Raw genomic sequence first — 20283 nt, 5'->3', positions numbered from 1 at the left:
CACACATCTCTGCTGGTCTCTTACAATGTATCAATGTAGACAATGCTCTGTGAGCTGCACACATCTCTGCTGGTCTGTTACAGTGTATCAATGTAGACAATGCTCTGTGAGCTGCGCACATCTCTGCTGGTCTGTTACATTGTATCAGTGTAGACAATGCTCTGTGAGCTGCACACATCTCTGCTGGTCTGTTACAGTGTATCAATGTAGACAATGCTCTGTGAGCTGCACACATCTCTGCTGGTCTGTTACAGTGTATCAGTGTAGACAATGCTCTGTGAGCTGCACACATCTCTGCTGGTCTGTTACAGTGTATCAATGTAGACAATGCTCTGTGAGCTGCACACATCCCTGCTGGTCTGTTACAGTGTATCAGTGTAGACAATGCTCTGTGAGCTGCACACATCTCTGCTGGTCTCTTACAATGTATCAATGTAGACAATGCTCTGTGAGCTGCACACATCTCTGCTGGTCTGTTACAGTGTATCAGTGTAGACAATGCTCTGTGAGCTGCACACATCCCTGCTGGTCTGTTACAGTGTATCAGTGTAGACAATGCTCTGTGAGCTGCACACATCTCTCTGCTGGTCTGTTACAGTGTATCAGTGTAGACAATGCTCTGTGAGCTGCATACATCTCTCTGCTGGTCTGTTACAATGTATCAGTGTAGACCATGCTCTGTGAGCTTCATACATCTCTTCTGGTTTGATACAATGTATCAGTATAATAGAAATCTAAAGTCTATTGGAACTTTTTAGAGCACTGTATCTTTTCCAGATAAATCTTTATTAACATAAGATGGGAAATCATTTTTATTAAAGGGTTTCTCTGACTAACAAAAAAATATTTTCACATTGATAGAGAATTTAGAGTTTAGGGGTCCTCTGCTCCCGACCCCCAGCTATTTACTGAGCTGAGGGCAGCTATAATGAACCTCTCTATGTGAAAGACCCGACATGTCCTTTTCAATGTACAATGTGTAATACCTAATTTCTCCTGTGGGGGCGTTGCAGGGGAATTGCTCACTTGATGCTAGATAGCCCCCCCCAGACTGGAGCTGATCACTGGTGGTCCCAGCAGTAGGATATCCTTAGAGCTGGTTACATATGGGGCCGGTGCTGGTCCTGACTCCCTGCCTGGGTTTCTATCTTACATTGGTGGAGATACCATGCTCCGCTTGGCCGAGGTTTCCTCTGTATTTTACACGCGGCTTTTTCGCATGCAGTCTACGAGGAGGCTGCGATTCTTCCCGATGGATCACACCGGGGGAGGGGGCCACGTCAATAATTTATCGTCTTCATCCTTCTCTCATGTAAGAGGCGTTTATCCACACAATTTGTTTTCCTAACTACAAAGCTGCCATGGAAATGAGAGCGGGCGGCTGCTGTTTATGGAGCTTTGATCACCCTGAACATGGAATATTAAGCATCTCAGAAATGAGAGTAATGAGCCGGATGGCAGATCACAATCGGCCTGTACCTGACAACCTTCCCTCCTGGACCCTTGTAACCTCCATCCAGGACCCCTTTAACCTCCCTCCTGGATCAGAGTAACCTTCCCTCCCAGACATCTGTAACCTTCCTCCAGGACCCCTCTACACTCACTCTCGGATCCCCGTAATCTTCCCTCCCGAACACCTGTAACTTCCCTCCAGGACCCCTCTAACCTCCCTCCCGGACCCTTGTAATCACTCTGTAACCTTCCCTCCCGGACCCTTGTAATCACTCTGTAACCTTCCCTCCTGGACCCCTGTAACCTTCCCTCCCGGACCCCTGTAACCTTCCCTCCCGGACCCCTGTAACCTTCCCTCCCGGACCCCTGTAACCTTCCCTCCAGGACCCCTGTAACCTTCCCTCCAGGACCCCTGTAACCCTCACTCCAGGACCCCTGTAACCCTCACTCCCGGAGCCCCGTAACCTTCTTCCTGGACCTCCGTAACCTTCTCTCCCGGACACAAATCGATATTTGGTGTGGTGACCCTTTTCCTTCATCAATTCTTCTTTGTATGATTGTAGTCAGGTGTATGACCCACTACTTATACCATACAGGACATAATAATCATCATTTTCATATCTAGGTTGAAGCTCAGTCATTAACTAAAGTAGAAACTGCTGTGCAGATCGCCTAAATCTGGGTGAGGAACAGACAAACTCTGTTACAAAGGAGAGATTGTGGAAAACGGCTTCATATCACAGGTCATACAGTGTGGCACGATTGAGCGCAGCAACAAGACACAAGGTAGTTATACTGCATCAGCAAGGTGTCCCCCAGAAACAGATCGCACAGCAGACTGGGGTTTTAAGATGTGCTGTTCAAGTTTAATTTAATAAGCACCAAGAAATTGGCAACCATGAGAACTGTAGCTGCTGTGGTTGGCCAGGGAATCTTAGTGCAGCAGAGGAAAAACACTTCATTTTACGTCCCATCTAAATCAGAAGATGTCCAGCAGTGCCATCAGCTCAGAACTGGTAGCAACCAGCGGGACCCATGTTATACCTTTCTATTGTTCATAAAAGTCTGGTCAGGAATAGTCTTCATGGAAGAATTGTGGTCAAAAGCCAGATATCTTCTACATGGAGAAAAAGCCAACCAATTCAACTATACAGAAAAAAAAATAGCCACTGGATGCAGAAAAATGTCAGCAGGTCTCTGGGCTGAGGAGTGAAAGGTAAAATATTTGGATGTAACAGAAACAGATTGTTCCCCAGAGGCCGGAGAGTAACACCATAACGAGGGTCTGCAGGAACATTAGAGCACGGTGGAGGATCCTGCAAGTTTGTGGCTGAATTTCAGCAGATGGCGTTGTAGATTTGGTTAGGATTAATGGTGTCCTTACTACGGAGAAGTACACGAGATACTTACCCATCATGTAATACCATCAGGAGGTGTCTGATTTGCTCCAAATTTATTCTGCAGTCGGACATCAACCCCAAACATCCAGCCAATGTTAAGAACAAGGAGTTCGGAGAGTGATTATCCGGCACCCACAGAGCCCTGATCTCACATCATCCAGTCTGTCTGGGATCACATGAAGAGTCAGAAGGATCTGCACAAGCCTCATACACAGAAGATCTGGGATCAGGTCTCCCAAGATGTTTGGAACAACCTCCTGTCGAGGTTGTACAAGTGTTTAAAGTGACGAGAAAAAGTGATGTAGGCGACGGGCGGTCACCAGATACTAATGAGACCAAGATAGAGCTTTTTTGGTAAAGCACATTATTCTACTGTTTACCAAAAACGGAATGGGGCCTACAAAGTAAAGAACACAGTACCTACAGTCAAATATGATGGAGGTTCAAAGATGTTTTGTGGTTGTTTTACTGGCACTGGAACTGGGTGCCTTGACTGTGTGCAAGGCATTATGAAATCAGAAGATTACCAATGAATTTTGGGTGGCAATGTGGTGCCCAGTGTCAGAAAGCTGGGTTTGCTTCCTAAGTCGTGGATCTTCCAGCAGGACAATGACCCCAAACATACTTCAAGAAGCCCCCAGAAATGGATGGAAACAAAGTGCTGGAGAGTTCTGAAGTGGCAGCAATGAGTCCGGATCTAAATTCCATTGATCACTTGCGGAGAGATCTTACAATTGCTGTTGGGATAAGACTCCTTCAAATATGAGACCTGGAGCAGATTGTAAGAAGAGTCCAAGATTCCAGTGGAGAGGTGTAAGAAGCTGATGGTTATACAGTCCTGCTCATCGTTATTGGCACCCATGAAGTGTAAGTAGATAATGTGGAATATCTCCTGAAAAAAATGAATCAAGTGAAAGTTTTTTCGTATAGAGACTCGTGTTAAATACAAAAGAGCAAATGATAAACAATGGGAGGGAAAAATAGAAAAACCTAAAGCTGCTGTCACTGGTATTGGCACCTTTACATTCATTTACTATGGAAACACATTTTGACTCGCCTGTTGTAAATCGCCAAAGAGATTCACCTGTGATTAATTGTTGGTGCCCATGTGACATGAATTAGCCAATGAATGATAACTTCAGTGTTTTAAAAAGCCACATGGTAGGCCCTGTTCCTTTGTCACAATGGTGAAGACAAAGGAGCTGTCTGAGGACATCAGAACTGCTATTATTAGCAAACACAAGACTTTGAAAGGGTATAAGGCCATCTCCAAAGACCTTGGTATCCCAGTGTCAACAGTGCACAATGTTACAAAGAAGTTTCCAAGCATGGAACCATCAAGAACCTCCCTAGACGTGGGGGAAAGAGGAAAATTGACAAGAGATGTCATCGAAGGTTGGTGCGACTGGTGGAAAAATACCACATCAAACATCCAAAGACCTGAAGGCCAACTTGGAACAGTCTGAGGTCATGGTTTCAACAAGTACCATATGCAGCACACTAAACCAAGCAGAGCTTTATGGGCGAAGGCCAAGTAAGAAACCATTGCTGAAGAAAAGACATAAAAAGGAAAGACTGATCTTTGCCAAAGAGTAGCTTGACAAACCACAATCCTTCTGGGAAAATGATGTCCTGGGTTCATATCCCACCGAGAACAACATCTGCAAGGAGTTTGTATGTTCTCCTCTTGTTTGCGTGGGTTTCCTCCAGGTTCTCCGGTTTCCTCCCACATTCCAAAGACATACTGATAGAGAATTTAGATTGTGAGCCCCAATGGGGACAGAGCCCATAATGTTTGTAAAGCGCTGTGGAATTAAGGAATTAATGGTGCTATATAAGTGAGTAAAATAAATAAATAAACAAAAATAGAGCTTTTTGGCAATGGTGGTTTACAGATGGCGCAATGAATCTTATAAGGTAAAAAACACCTTACCAACAGTTAAGCATGGTGGAGGATCCATAATACTGTGGGGTTGCTTTGCTGCACCTGGTACTGGAGGCCTAAAAAGAGATTTTAGAGCAAAATGTCCTACCCAGTGTAAGAAAACTTGGTTTCAGTTGAAGATCATGGGTCCTCCAGCAAGAGAGTGACCCAAAGCACACATCCAAAAATACACAGGAATAGTTGAAAAAGAAAAAATGGACTGTTTTTAAAATGGCCAGCAATGAATCTTGACCTCGATCCCATTGAAAATCTTTGAGATGAGCTGAAATCTGCCATTGGGGAAAAAGAACCCGGCAAACACTCAAGAGCTTGAACAAACTGCAAAGGAAGATGGGAGAAAATCCCAGCTGAGAAGAGCAAGAAGCTTATAGATGGCTACAAGAAATGTATGGAGGCTGTCAGCAATGCCAAAGGGTGTGCAACCAAGTATTAATTAGGGGGGCCTTTATTGCTGCATACACTATTTATGCTGTTTCTTCTTTGAAATTGCAACATGGAAGTTGAAAAATAATGTTTTATTGGTGTATTCGTTTGGACCATTAATTCAAAAATCCTGAGGATATAACTTTGGTACATGAATAAATGAAGGGGTGCCAATAATAGTGAACAGCACTGTTGGAAACGATTGATTGCAGTTATTTATTTCAAAGGGCGTGTAATCAAATATTAAGTTGAGGGTGCCAACAATTTTGCCCTGACCATTTTTGAGGTTTTGTGTGAAATTCTGTCCAATTTGCCTTTTTTTTTTTGTGTTGTTCCAACCTGTGTATAACAAAACGTGGAATTGTGATAATGTTCTGGGAGAAATTCTTCATTTTCTGGAACAATTTGAAGGGGGCCGACCCTTTCGGCCATGACTGTACAATCTAGATTGCCTGTCATTGTGACCCTGTTCTGTAGATCGGAGCTGTCCGCCTGTACTGAGGCTTATGGGGAGGAGAGCAGAATTTCTTGTCTTTTTTTTTTTTTTTTTTCTGATCCTAGTGATATAGAAGATTAAGAAAATCCTAAAACGGAGATGATTTTAGCATGAGAAGTGTTTGTCCTTTTCCTTCACGTAGATATCTCCAGGCATGGGTACAATATAGCCAAGGCCAATTCATGGAAATCACAATGGTGTCCATAGCGTACACACAAGCTACGGGGCCCATAGGAGCACGGAGAACGGCTCAGACGAGCTGTGTCCACATCTTCTACGCGGGTCTCATCAGAATTGGCCGGAGGCTTGAGATTACCATTCTTACCATCATTCTATGAGCACGGGGTCGTGGGAGCATGGGTTGCACAGCCCTTTAAACCCATTACCCAGCCTTCCCTTGCAGAGGCCCCTCTTTGGCAGGCGAGACCCTCAAGAATGTTGTTTGTTTTACTTGCATTTTTTTTTACTATGTGTTAAGCTTCGATCTTACGACGTAAAACTGCATGAAGCGAATATGTCTGATTCCTTTCGGTAAAGTGACTTCTTCAGGCAGAATTTCGGCCCATTGCCAGATACCGCCGGGGGGTCAGTGTGTTATTTAAGGTCCTCTGTCTACAGTGGATGGGAACTCACATCTACACCTCTAGAGCCAAGCACATGTATGGAGGATCTGATGAACCCGGACCCCGAACAACAGAAAATAGACTCGAATGGCCAGAACATCATTCATATCCTATGACCAGAGACTTCACTGTCCCACATGTCTCTTACTGTCCCTACGGCAATGGGACTAGAACAATCCACCTCTATGGATGCCCTCACAATGTAGCCCTCATACTGCTGTGGGCATGTATTAGGCTGCATTATGGCTCCATTTTGTATGGATCCACCATAGGGCACCCATAGAGATGAATGACTGTCCTACTGGGCCTCTGATGCCCCCATTGAGCACAGTTAGCCTAACATGGCCTCCAAGAAAGTCAGATACAGGTCACAGGTTCAGTGGCTCACCTGGTGATGTGGGTTCTCCTAAGCTGTAGGTCTGGATGAACAGCACGAACCAGAAGCATTAATACAGTGAGGTATAGCAGAACTGAATATGCTGGCTAATACCTGGAGCAGCGCGGAACAGTAGAGATGGGTATGTGGGACGGCACTTGGGATGTAGAGTGGCAGATGCCAACAATCACAGCTAACAGGCACCTTGGAGCAGCAGAACCAAGTAGATGGACAGGCACATTGGAATAGCCGACCTCAGGCACTGAGGAACTGCAGAGGCAAATACAGTCAGAATATACAACGTGGATCTACATGTGCATCTCACAAAATTAGAATATCATCAAAAAGTTAATTTATTTCAGTTCTTCAATACAAAAAGTGAAACTCCTATATTATATAGAGTCATTACACACAGAGTGATCTATTATATAGAGTCATTACACACAGAGGGATCTATTATATAGAGTCATTACACACAGAGGGATCTATTATATAGAGTCATTACACACAGAGGGATCTATTATATAGAGTCATTACACACAGAGGGATCTATTATATAGTCATTACACGCAGAGGGATCTATTATATAGTCATTACACACAGAGGGATCTATTATATAGAGTCATTACACACAGAGGGATCTATTATATAGTCATTACACACAGAGGGATCTATTATATAGAGTCATTACACACAGAGGGATCTATTATATAGAGTGATTACACACAGAGGGATCTATTATATAGAGTCATTACACACAGAGGGGTCTATTATATTGAGTCATTACACACAGAGGGATCTATTATATAGAGTCATTACACACAGAGGGGTCTATTATATAGAGTCATTACACACAGAGGGGTCTATTATATAGAGTCATTACACACAGAGGGGTCTATTATATAGAGTCATTACACGCAGAGGGATCTATTATATAGTAATTACACGCAGAGGGATCTATTATATAGAGTCATTACACACAGAGGGGTCTATTATATAGTCATTACACGCAGAGGGATCTATTATATAGTCATTACACACAGAGGGATCTATTATATAGAGTCATTACACACAGAGGGATCTATTATATAGTCATTACACACAGAGGGATCTATTATATAGAGTCATTACACACAGAGGGATCTATTATATAGAGTCATTACACACAGAGGGATCTATTATATAGAGTCATTACACGCAGAGGGGTCTATTATATAGAGTCATTACACACAGAGGGGTCTATTATATAGAGTCATTACACGTAGTGGGATCTATTATATAGAGTCATTACACGCAGAGGGATCTATTATATAGAGTCATTACACACAGAGGGGTCTATTATATAGAGTCATTACACACAGAGGGGTCTATTATATAGAGTCATTACACACAGAGGGATCTATTATATAGAGTCATTACACACAGAGGGGTCTATTATATAGAGTCATTACACACAGAGGGATCTATTATATAGAGTCATTACACACAGAGGGATCTATTATATAGAGTCATTACACACAGAGGGATCTATTATATAGTCATTACACGCAGAGGGATCTATTATATAGAGTCATTACACGCAGAGGAATCTATTATATAGAGTCATTACACACAGAGTGATCTATTATATAGAGTCATTACACACAGAGGGATCTATTATATAGTCATTACACGCAGAGTGATCTATTATATAGAGTCATTACACGCAGAGGGATCTATTATATAGAGTCATTACACGCAGAGGGATCTATTATATAGAGTCATTACACACAGAGGGGTCTATTATATAGAGTCATTACACACAGAGGGATCTATTATATAGAGTCATTACACACAGAGGGATCTATTTCACGTGGTTATTTCTGTTAATATTGATGATTATGGCTTACAGCCAATGAAAACACAAAAGTCATTATCTCAGTAAATTAGAATACTTTATAACAACAGCTTGAAAAATGTTTTTTAAATCTGAAATGTCTGTTCAGTAAATGCCTCAATACTTGGTCGGGCTCCTTGTGCATCAATTACTGCATCAGTGTGGCAATGTGGCATGGAGGGATCAGCCTGTGGCATGGAGGGATCAGCCTGTGGCATGGAGGGATCAGCCTGTGGCATGGAGGCGATCAGCCTGTGGCTGCTGAGGGGTTATGGAAGCCCTGGGGGCTTTGATAGCGGCCTTCAGCTCGTCTGCATTGTTAGGTCTGGGGTCTCATCTTCCTCTTGACAATACCCCATAGATTCTCTATAATAGATCCTCTATGGGGTTAAGGTCAAGTCCATCACCAGCTCAAGGGCACCAAAAGCTCCCAGGGTAAAACCCCATCCAGAGCCCAAAACCAAATGCCAGATCCCGCTCCAATTAACCAACTGCCTGTAATTTTACCAAATACTTCCCACCGACACTTCTGTGCCAACTCCAAGAACCCCACCTCCTGCCACAAACGAACAGCCCTGACCACCTCAGGCTCGTGACTGCCCCAACACCGCCAAAGCCCTCTCAATCCCCTCCTGTATGGCCAATGCCCACAAATCGATACCAATGTCATTCAAATGCACGCCATCCTTTGCCCAAAAAATATCCAACTCCCGCCTCGAGTTCAAAATGTCGAACGCTCTCTCCCCCGTTCCTGGACACACAGGCTGATTTGGCTCTATTTAACTTCACTCTATTCTCTATTAATCCCCTTCAATGATCTCGCCTCCCTCTATTTTTTCCTTGGCACAATATCAGACCAAACCGTCAACACCTCAGGAAAGGATGTCCACAACCTTAAAAAATCCAATCGAATGTCCCTAATCAATTCCCTAACCGGGCGAGCCCCCAAATTATTCCCACCCGCATGTACCACCAAAACATCCGGCGTACGGTCCAAACGGACTGCCTTATGAAATTCAGGGAGCACTCTTCGCCATACCATCCCTCTAAAGCCCAGCCACCGAACCACTGATTGCCCTCTGCTAAAACCCAATTACCTACCGTCTGGCCTCGCGTCCGCCCGCAGCGCCCCCCAGTGGACGAAAGAGTGTCCCAGAATCCATGCTAAGAACGGAACGCCACCTGCAACAAACAACCATAAGGTATTCAACACTTATCAAGATAAAACTAATCCAGCCGCCCCCCGTACCTAATGGCGTACAGAAGACAGATAACAATCAGAACTCCACCTCCCGATACGTTGTATCACGTCCTTGCTTAAACCCAAACCCTCCGCTTCTGACGCCGCGCCAATTCTGAAAGAGTGTGAGCCGTTCACCTCCGGGCGAAGGCCCAACTCCCGAACTCCTTTTTTAAATACGGCTATGAATTGAAAACGTGACAAACTCCCCATTTTTATGGCACAATAAGGGACCTATTCGCCCAAACCAAACCTGCCAGTACGCCGTTAAACATTTCCTTGGGCACAAGGAACATCTTTTTTTCCCCTGCAATTTGAAACCAAATGCAAGTCCTGCAACGAATTTACCAACTTTTGAAACAGACCACCCGATCTCCTCTGCCCTTCCCACAAGAAACAACTCCGCCATCTCTCTATCGCCGTCATTCTCCACCAAACCCCACTGCAGTATCCAACTTTACCATACTCGCCACGATGCTTCGTATGATGCCCAGGTCTGCCTCGTAATGGACTCCCGTATCAACCGTCCCGCTCCTCCATAACCAGCTGCCATAGATGCGAAGGGCATTCCTGTCTCACGTCCTCCGCCTCTGGTGCTAGCGCCCGGAAACAATCCCACTGGAGACAAGACAAGGCATCTGCGATGGAATTTTTTACGCCTGGAACATGGACTGCCGTAATCCAAGCTTTCAACTTAAGACAACAAAGAACCAGTTCCCTCAGCAGCCTAATCACCGGAGGAGACGAGGCCGACAAGCTGTTGATTACTGACACCACTCCCGGTCACGTGACCCAGGCACAGGAAGTGACGTGGGCCGAACATCCGGTGAAGCCCCGCCCCCAGACTGGTGACGCGGCCCATGCTCTGGTACTGCGGCGCACCGCCGGAGCAGGCCTCACTTCCGGTGGGGCCCTCGCTTCAGTCGCGGACTGCGACCCTCCAACAACAGCGCCCGCAGGCCGGCTGGGTGGATTCCTGCCGTGGCAGGTGCGGCGGCGGGGGATTCCGCCTCCGCAGTCTGCGCCTGCTGCGCGTGGACATCTGGGGTGACAGCCTCTCGGGGGGGCCGCGTTCTCCTCACTCTCCTTCCTGCACCCGCTGGCGGTTCTTCTTCTGCAGAGACACTGCCCAGTAACTCTGCCAGCTGCAACTCCCGCCATCCTCCACGCCTGGATCGAGCTGCGTCCCGCAGCCTGTTAGTCAAGGAGTCCACGGTGTCTATTACGCCCGGTCAGCGTCCACAATTAATGGGTGAGTGTGTTTGTAAAAAAAAAAAAAAAAAAACTTTTCTAGTGTATTTTTCCTCTGTACTTTCTATCATGACTCCCCTTGCCGGACTGACTATTCTTTCCCGCACTTTTCTTAATATACTCGCCCGCCCCTCCACACTTATACCCAATCCTGATCCCTTTGTCTTAAAATTGCACCCTCCTGGCCAATCCCGGTCATGTGGGGCTTCCTTCTAGCTGCACTTGCCTCCAGTCCCCTTCTTTCCTTCAGTTTGCATCCTTCTTTCTGGCTACAGCATCCTTCCTTCTGTCTTCAGTGTCATTCCTTCTGGCTGCAATGTCCTTCCTTTTGTCTTTAGCATAATTTCTTCTGCTGCAGCGTCCCTCTTTCTGGCTGCAGCTTACTTCCTTCTGGCAGCAGCGTCCTTTTTTCTTGCTGCAGCATCCCCCTTTTTTTTTCTTGCTGCAGCATCCCCCTTTTTTTTTTCTTGCTGCAGCATCCCCCTTTTTTTTTTCTTGCTGCAGCATCCCCCTTTTTTTTTTCTTGCTGCAGCATCCCCCTTTTTTTTTTCTTGCTGCAGCATCCCCCTTTTTTTTTTCTTGCTGCAGCATCCCCCTTTTTTTTTTCTTGCTGCAGCATCCCCCTTTTTTTTTCTTGCTGCAGCATCCCCCTTTTTTTTTCTTGCTGCAGCATCCCCCTTTTTTTTTTCTTGCTGCAGCATCCCCCTTTTTTTTTTCTTGCTGCAGCATCCCCCTTTTTTTTCTTGCTGCAGCATCCCCCTTTTTTTTTCTTGCTGCAGCATCCCCCTTTTTTTTCTTGCTGCAGCATCCCCCTTTTTTTTTCTTGCTGCAGCATCCCCCTTTTTTTTTCTTGCTGCAGCATCCCCCTTTTTTTTTCTTGCTGCAGCATCCCCCTTTTTTTTTCTTGCTGCAGCATCCCCCTTTCTGGCATTTGAATACTTCTTTCTGGATGTAGCCTCCTTCCTTCTGGCTCAGTTTCCCTCCTTCAGTAGCCCCATTGACTTATTCATCTAAACTCCGAACCTTCGGTAATTAATTTGCTGTTATTTTAATGAATTTCCCGATCTCCGCTCGCATCTCATGTATCAGGTTCAGATGTAACAAGACTTTACCAGGGAGGAAGACTCCAATCAGGCACCGCAGATCACATGACCTTAATCTGGAATTCAATCAAAATGAACAACTGGGATGAGCCGCGTCGTACACGGCCTCGCGGGAACCAATCTGCTTACATAAAGCACGGCCATTTATTGAATTGATCGGAGATAAGCGGCTAACACTGCTTTATTGAAGCTTTTCTTAGATGGAATTAATAGGTAAAATACTGTAGCACTTAAGGATCCATAGATCACCTCTACCCCCGCCCCCCACCAAAAAAAAAAAAGTCTGTTCTATAGATACACGGCACTGCTGTGGAGCCCTTAAAGGGATGTCAGATATTCTGTGAAAGTTTGCTAATCCACAGAATTCCTTAAAAAATATGTTAAACTTATTGCTGGGACCCTAACAGATCAACTGTAATCCATGAGAAAACCAATCCTGGTGATTAGTGTTCAATATTCCAGCAGCGCCACCAGTGGAGAAATGAAGTATTACACATTTTAATCAATAGGTTATCCGGGGCCTCCAGAGTGAGAGACCCTCTTTGTAGTGACTTTTAGCTCTGACCTATACATAAGGATGAAATAAGCGGGAGCCCCCTCACCATCCTCCTGTACCCATGCCATGAAAAATCACAAATGATAGAGCACTTATCGGACATGCTTCAATCATATACTGGACATAAACGGTACAGGCGTCACCTAAATGTTGGGCACATACCTCCCCATACACAGAGCACATACTGCACATGTGTCACTCACATACTGAGCACATACCTCCCCATACACAGAGCACATACTGCACATGTGTCACTCACATACTGGGCACATACCTCCCCATACCCAGAGCACATACTGCACATGTGTCACTCACATACTGAGCACATACCTCCCCATACCCAGAGCACATACTGCACATGTGTCACTCACATACTGGGCACATACCTCCCCATACACAGAGCACATACTGCACATGTGTCACTCACATACTGGGCACATACCTCCCCATACCCAGAGCACATACTGCACATGTGTCACTCACATACTGGGCACATACCTCCCCATACCCAGAGCACATACTGCACATGCGCCATTCACATACTGAGCACATACCGCACCATACACAGAGCACATACTGCACATGTGTCACATACTGAGCACATACCTCCCCATACACAGAGCACATACTGCACATGTGTCACTCACATACTGGGCACATACCTCCCCATACCCAGAGCACATACTGCACATGTGTCACTCACATACTGGGCACATACCTCCCCATACACAGAGCACATACTGCACATGTGTCACTCACATACTGGGCACATACCTCACCATACACAGAGCACATACTGCACATGCACCACTCACATACTGAGCACATACCTCCCCATACCCAGAGCACATACTGCACATGTGTCACTCACATACTGAGCACATACCTCCCCATACCCAGAGCACATACTGCACATGTGTCACTCACATACTGAGCACATACCTCCCCATACCCAGAGCACATACTGCACATGCGCCATTCACATACTGAGCACATACCTCCCCATACACAGAGCACATACTGCACATGCACCACTCACATACTGAGCACATACCTCACCATACACAGAGCACATACTGCACATGTGTCACTCACATACTGGGCACATACCTCCCCATACCCAGAGCACATACTGCACATGCGCCACTCACATACTGAGCACATGCCTCACCATACACAGAGCACATACTGCACATGTGTCACTCACATACTGAGCACATACCTCCCCATACACAGAGCACATACTGCACATCCGCCACTCACATACTGAGCACATACCTCACCATACACAGAGCACATACTGCACATCCGCCACTCACATACTGAGCACATACCTCCCCATACAAAGAGCACATACTGCACGTGCACCACTCACATACTGAGCACATACCTCACCATACACAGAGCACATACTGCACATCCGCCACTCACATACTGAGCACAAACCTCCCCATACACAGAGCACATACTGCACGTGCACCACTCACATACTGAGCACATACCTCACCATACACAGAGCACAACCTGCACATGCGCCACTCACATACAGGGCACATACCTCACCATACCCAGAGCACATACTGCCCATGGATCACTCACATACAGGGCACATACCTCACCATACACAGAGCACATACTGCACATGCGCCACTCACATACTGAGCACATACCTCACCATACACAGAGCACATACTGCACATGTGCCACTCACATACTGGGCACATATCTCACCATACACAGAGCACATGCGCCACTCACATACTGGGCACATATCTCCCCATACACAGAGCACATACTGCACATGCACCACTCACATACTGGGCACATATCTCACCATACACAGAGCACATACTGCACATGCACCACTCACATACTGAGCACATACCTCACCATACACAGAGCACATACTGCACATGCACTACTCACATACTGAGCGCATACCTCACCATACACAGAGCTCATACTGCACATGCGCCACTTACATTCGGAGTACGTACCTCCCCATACACAAGGCATATACTGCACATGCACTACTCACATACTGGGCACATACCTCCCCATACCCAGAGCTCATATTGCACATGCACCACTCACATACTGAGCACATACCTCCCCATACCCAGAGCTCATATTGCACATGCACCACTCACATACTGAGCACATACCTCACCATACCCAGAGCTCATATTGCACATGCACCACTCACATACTGAGCACATACCTCACCATACACAGAGCACATACTGCCCATGCGCCACTCACATACTGAGCACATACTGCACATGCGCCACTCACATACTGAGCACATACCTCACCATACACAGAGCACATACTGCACATGCGCCACTCACATACTGAGCACATACCTCACCATACACAGAGCACATACTGCACATGCGCCACTCACATACTGAGCACATACCTCACCATACACAGAGCACATACTGCACATGCGCCACTCACATACAGGGCACATACCTCACCATACACAGAGCACATACTGCACATGGATCACTCGCATACAGGGCACATACCTCCCCATACACAGAGCACATGCGCCACTCACATACTGAGCACATACCTCACCATACACAGAGCACATACTGCCCATGGATCACTCACATACACGGCACATACTTCACCATACACAGAGCACATACTGCACATGGATCACTCACATACAGGGCACATACCTCCCCATACACAGAGCACATACTGCCCATGCGCCACTCACATACTGAGCACATACCTCCCCATACACAGAGCACATACTGCACATGTGCCACTCACATAGTGAGCACATACTGCACATGCGCCACTCACATAATGAGCACATACCTCCCCATACTCAGAGCACATACTGCACATGCGCCACTCACATAATGAGCACATACCTCCCCATACACAGAGCACATACTGCACATGCGCCACTCACATACTGAGCACATACCTCCCCATACACAGAGCACATACTGCACATGCGCCACTCACATACTGAGCACATACCTCCCCATACACAGAGCACATACTGCACATGCGCCACTCACATACTGAGCACATACCTCCCCATACACAGAGCACATACTGCACATGCGCCACTCACATACTGAGCACATGCCTCACCATACACAGAGCACATACTGCACATGCGCCACTCACATACTGGGCACAAAACTCACCATACCCAGAGCACATACTGCACATGCGCCACTCACATACTGAGCACATACCTCACCATACACAGAGCACATACTGCACATGCGCCACTTACATTCTGAGTACGTACCTCCCCATACACAAGGCATATACTGCACATGCACTACTCACATACTGGGCACATACCTCCCCATACCCAGAGCTCATATTGCACATGCACCACTCACATACTGAGCACATACCTCCCCATACCCAGAGCTCATATTGCACATGCACCACTCACATACTGAGCACATACCTCACCATACCCAGAGCTCATATTGCACATGCACCACTCACATACTGAGCACATACCTCACCATACACAGAGCACATACTGCCCATGCGCCACTCACATACTGATCACATACCTCCCCATACACAGAGCACATACTGCACATGCGCCACTCACATACTGAGCACATACCTCACCATACACAGAGCACATACTGCACATGCGCCACTCACATACTGAGCACATACCTCACCATACACAGAGCACATACTGCACATGCGCCACTCACATACTGAGCACATACCTCACCATACACAGAGCACATACTGCCCATGCGCCACTCACATACTGAGCACATACCTCACCATACACAGAGCACATACTGCACATGCGCCACTCACATACTGAGCACATACCTCACCATACACAGAGCACATACTGCACATGTGTCACTCACATACTGAGCACATACCTCCCCATACACAGAGCACATACTGAACATGCGCCACTCACATACTGAGCACATACCGCACCATACACAGAGCACATACTGCACATGCGCCACTCACATACTGAGCACATACCTCACCATACACAGAGCACATACTGCACATGTGTCACTCACATACTGAGCACATACCTCCCCATACACAGAGCACATACTGCACATGCGCCACTCACATACAGGGCACATACCTCACCATACACAGAGCACATACTGCACATGGATCACTCGCATACAGGGCACATACCTCCCCATACACAGAGCACATACTGCACATGCGCCACTCACATACTGAGCACATACCTCACCATACACAGAGCACATACTGCCCATGGATCACTCACATACAGGGCACATACCTCACCATACACAGAGCACATACTGCACATGCGCCACTCACATACTGAGCACATACCTCCCCATACACAGAGCACATACTGCACATGTGCCACTCACATAGTGAGCACATACTGCACATGCGCCACTCACATAATGAGCACATACCTCCCCATACACAGAGCACATACTGCACATGCGCCACTCACATAATGAGCACATACCTCCCCATACACAGAGCACATACTGCACATGCGCCACTCACATAATGAGCACATACCTCACCATACACAGAGCACATACTGCACATGCGCCACTCACATAATGAGCACATACCTCCCCATACACAGAGCACATACTGCACATGCACCACTCACATACTGAGCACATACCTCCCCATACACAGAGCACATACTGCCCATGCGCCACTCACATACTGAGCACAAACCTCCCCATACACAGAGCACATACTGAACATGCGCCACTCACATACTGAGCACATACCTCACCATACACAGAGCACATACTGCACATGTGTCACTCACATACTGAGCACATACCTCCCCATACACAGAGCACATACTGAACATGCGCCACTCACATACTGAGCACATACCTCACCATACACAGAGCACATACTGCACATGCGCCACTCACATACTGAGCACATACCTCACCATACACAGAGCACATACTGCACATGTGTCACTCACATACTGAGCACATACCTCCCCATACACAGAGCACATACTGCACATGCGCCACTCACATACAGGGCACATACCTCACCATACACAGAGCACATACTGCACATGGATCACTCGCATACATGGCACATACCTCCCCATACACAGAGCACATACTGCACATGCGCCACTCACATACTGAGCACATACCTCACCATACACAGAGCACATACTGCCCATGGATCACTCACATACAGGGCACATACCTCCCCATACACAGAGCACATACTGCCCATGCGCCACTCACATACTGAGCACATACCTCCCCATACACAGAGCACATACTGCACATGTGCCACTCACATAGTGAGCACATACTGCACATGCGCCACTCACATAATGAGCACATACCTCCCCATACTCAGAGCACATACTGCACATGCGCCACTCACATAATGAGCACATACCTCCCCATACACAGAGCACATACTGCCCATGCGCCACTCACATACTGAGCACATACCTCCCCATACACAGAGCACATACTGCCCATGCGCCACTCACATACTGAGCACATACCTCCCCATACACAGAGCACATACTGCCCATGCGCCACTCACATACTGAGCACATACCTCACCATACACAGAGCACATACTGCCCATGCGCCACTCACATACTGAGCACATACCTCACCATACACAGAGCACATACTGCCCATGCGCCACTCACATACTGAGCACATACCTCACCATACACAGAGCACATACTGCCCATGCGCCACTCACATACTGAGCACATACCTCCCCATACACAGGACACATGTTGCACAAGTACCAGTTACAACATATTGAAGAGAGAATACGAGGCACAAATTTTTGTAGCCTGAATCGTTTTTTGAAGATTTGAGAAAAAAAAAATCCCCAAAATGTAACAATTCCAAACTGTTTGACGCACGGGAAGAATAATTCCTGGCGAAATGAGCGAGCGGGTTACCCGGCGTGACACTGATGGATGCGTGGCAGTGGCGTTGTTGATGTTTAATGTACTCCAGAGTTATTATCGGCCCAATGAATCAGCGTTAGACACAGAGAAGAGCGGCATTAAAGCAAACAAAATCTCATTCTGTCTGCCGAGATCGAGCGATTTATCAGCCGCCATCGTCACGTTATCATTTAGAGCAGCATTAATGAGCTCTTTAAAAGCCGGACAAAGCAAACATTTATTAGAGCGCTCCACGCTCAGCGCGCTCCGGGCCCGGCCGCTCCGTCATCTCCTATTTGTCAGGTCACAGTCATAATAAAAAACCTCATTAATGAGCCTGAAGGGACTTTCACTGCACTACATGGCGGTATTTATTTATAACACTTATCAGCATTAATCATTAACAATGGAAAAACCTATCATGGCCACTTTGGGTTTTATTTATGAGCTTGTATGTTGCTATTATTGTTGTTATATTTCTTTTTAACCTTAGAAATAAAAATGATTAAAATCAACTTATTTATATACTAAGTATCACTCCTAAAGAACTTTGGCTTTTCCGCCTCTGCATTTCAAGGATCATAATTTTAGAATTTTCCAATATCTTTTTGTATCGTTTTACGTAATAATACGTTATAATGCTTTTATTCCTTTTAAGCTGAATTAGCAAAAAAAACGACAGTAAATTCTATCGCAAACGTAATTCTGCCGTGAATCCACATGTAACACCTTCAGATTTTACCGCAATAGCGATATAAAATCACTGTGGACTGGTGTTAGGTCGCCTCCGAGGCAATAGTCTCTAGAATACCAGAGCTATACTTTAATGCCACTTAAAGGGTTAAAAATTAACCAACATTCCATAAATAAATGAATTACTGTATTTGACCATAGTACGGTTGTATTTGCACGATATGGCTGTAGCTTTTCCATCAGAACATATTTTCTTTTGTGTATTATTTTGGTGTTGTTGTTGCGTCCTATTTAGGAAGTGTATGGTTGTAGTATTTCAGCACAATATAGTTGAAGTATGTTGTATTACTCACAATATAGGTGTATTATTCTAGAGCTATATGATTCTAGTATTTCCGCACCATATAGTTGGAGCAATATGGTTGTATTAGTTGGGTACAGTATAGGTGTCTTATTGAGTAGCTATATGGCTGTATTCGTTTGTCATAATATAGACGTATTATTAGATCTCTGGCGGTAGTATTTCAGCACAATATAGTTGAAGTATGTAGAATCTGTATGATTGTATTACTTGGGCACAATATAGGTGTATTATTTAGGTGCTATACGGTTGTATTACTTGGGCACAATATAGTTGAATTATTTAGGTGCTATACGGTTGTATTACTTGGGCACAATATAGGTGTATTATTTAGGTGCTATACGGTTGTATTTGGGCACAATATAGTTGAATTATTTAGGTGCTATACGGTTATATTACTTGGGCACAATATAGGTGTATTATTTAGGTGCTGTACAGTTGCACAATATAGGTTTATTATTGAGTAGCTATTTTGTTGCATTACTTAGGCACAGTATAATTGTATTTTAGAGCTATATGGCGGTAGTATTTCAGCACAATATAGTTG

General features: G+C 45.7%; 1 protein-coding gene across 1 annotated transcript in view; it reads left to right on the top strand.

The window, feature by feature from the left end:
* KCNK3 (potassium two pore domain channel subfamily K member 3) overlaps positions 1–20283 on the top strand; it is a 257220-nt gene that overhangs the window by 216359 nt on the left and 20578 nt on the right. The window lies entirely within an intron of this gene.

The sequence above is a fragment of the Phyllobates terribilis genome, unplaced genomic scaffold (assembly GCF_046119375.1).
Source record: "Phyllobates terribilis strain yellow unplaced genomic scaffold, ASM4611937v1 Scaffold_3__8_contigs__length_932513732, whole genome shotgun sequence".
In the NCBI taxonomy this organism is placed as follows: Eukaryota; Metazoa; Chordata; class Amphibia; order Anura; family Dendrobatidae; genus Phyllobates; species Phyllobates terribilis.
This window is presented reverse-complemented; position numbering and strand designations above follow the sequence as displayed.